Raw genomic sequence first — 1,969 nt, forward strand, 5'->3', positions numbered from 1 at the left:
TACCATGGATATAACATCATTTTTCAAACTGCCCCTAATTGACAGATTCTTCAAAAACTTTTTATTTTGAATTAATTATAGGCTGATTAGTAATTGCAAAAACAGAAGAGAGAAGTCCTGGGTACTCACTGCCCAAGCTTTTCCCAACGGTGACATCTTACATGACAATAGTGTGTTATTAAAGCCAGGAAACTGACACTGGTAGGTTACAATTAACTAGACTATTTCACCAGCTTTTATATGCGCTTTTTTTCCAGAGAACGAGTATGTCTTTGTGTCTATGAAATTTCATCAATATATATGGATTTGTAGAACCACCATCATGTTTAAATGATATTTTAAAGTGATCTCCAGATTAGGGTTATTTTAACCATTTCAAAAGTACTGGAAGTAAGGAAAGAAGTCAGGCCAAGGTTGCATTCCTGTTTTCTAAACTGAGAAAAACAAATATGAAGTCCAGAGTGCTCACAAATTTGCCCTTCTGCTTTTACTAAATAAACTTCCAATCAGTGTTTACAAATACTGCTTTACAAAAGAGGGTGAAATGATATGCATATCATATTTTCCTTCTTATTTTTCCCCCTTATTTTTCTAAATGAAGCAAAAATATAAATGGTGGGCAAATTCAGAAACTAATCTTAAAATCTAATACCCTTTCCCCCAATCCAGAGTTAATATGCTCATGTTTTAAAGAAATACAATACTTCAATGTGAATAAAAAGAAACTCTATACCCCAGGCATTAAAAAGGAGAAAATTTTAATGTTTCCTATTATTTCTCTTTCGCTGGGATTTTCTCCTAATTCAAAATATTAGGACTGCATGCTTAAGGGGGATTAACAGTGACCAAGGCTATTCTTGGATTTCCATTGTTAGCTTAATCATGTTTTAGAATGCTTACAGTGCAATTTGTAGTATGACCATAGTCCCATGGGTCAATTTGTTAGGGCCTTTAAATACCATCTCAAGCACAGCAGTTAACAAGAGATACCTAGACAGGAAGAGTTTAGAGGAGGAGTTGAAAGAACAAATTTGCTGGCTTGCTGGTTTCAGAGTTACCACCAAAACGGCTACACAGCTTTGGAACCTACCCTAAGAAGCCGTGAAAGTGAATTAGGATAACCCAAGTAAAGCAACCAACACAGAGCTTGGCACAGACTGAGTCTCGCCAAAGAGGTAATTGTGTAAGAGGCTCAAAAGTTTAGCCGCGTCCATCTCCCACCTCCATTCTCCATTTGCAACAAGCTCTGCCTTCTAAACAACTCCTGAAATGACCGATGGGCACAAAACTTTCTAAACAGGTGGAAGTGTTTGTTATGACGTTAAAAACAAAATTATACAGGGGAAAATTCTCATCTGAAAAACAAGAGAAAGGAGAGGGAAGGAGATGAGAGGGTAGAAGGAAGGGGGGTGGGGGAGGAGAGAGAGAAAACGTATCGATGCCAACATGTTAACACTGACCCATTCTGGACGGATGGCAGGATTTGGGGCAGCTATTTTTCTCCTTTTAACCTTTCTATCTTTTCCAAATTCCTCCCAATGAATCTGCATTTTTATTAACACATTTTTTTTCTGATTATGAAATTCCCTCTTATCTGTCCCACCTCTTGTTTTTGCATGGCCACCAACTGGTTTTCCTCTTCCTACTCCACCTGGTATGCTTCTGCCAATTTGATCTTTAAGTACCACTTTGTTCAAATCATTCCCCTGAGCAAAAGCCTTCAGAGCGCCCTGCTCTCCTGACATTATGTTCAACAACCTCTGCGGCCTGGCCCAGCGCAACCTGGTCCCTTCCCAGCCAGCCTCGTTTCTCACCCTTCTCCAGTAATGCTGGTCCCCTTATGATGCCTGTTACCTGCCTCTGTTCGTACAGGTCCCTTCCCCTGCTTGTTTCTTGGCCTTTTGGTTAGCTCAGGTCCCCATCTGTTCCACCAAGGCCTGTCAGAACTGACCATAATGATGGTGGCCAC

At 39.9% G+C, this 1,969-nt stretch overlaps 1 protein-coding gene across 1 annotated transcript in view; it reads right to left on the bottom strand.

Annotated features, from left to right (window-relative positions):
• LOC105812987 (chromosome unknown open reading frame, human C16orf62) overlaps window positions 1–1,969 on the bottom strand; it is a 136,022-nt gene that overhangs the window by 67,548 nt on the left and 66,505 nt on the right. The window lies entirely within an intron of this gene.

The sequence above is a fragment of the Propithecus coquereli genome, unplaced genomic scaffold (genome assembly GCF_000956105.1).
Source record: "Propithecus coquereli isolate 6110/MARCELLA unplaced genomic scaffold, Pcoq_1.0 Scaffold27, whole genome shotgun sequence".
NCBI lineage: Eukaryota > Metazoa > Chordata > Mammalia > Primates > Indriidae > Propithecus > Propithecus coquereli.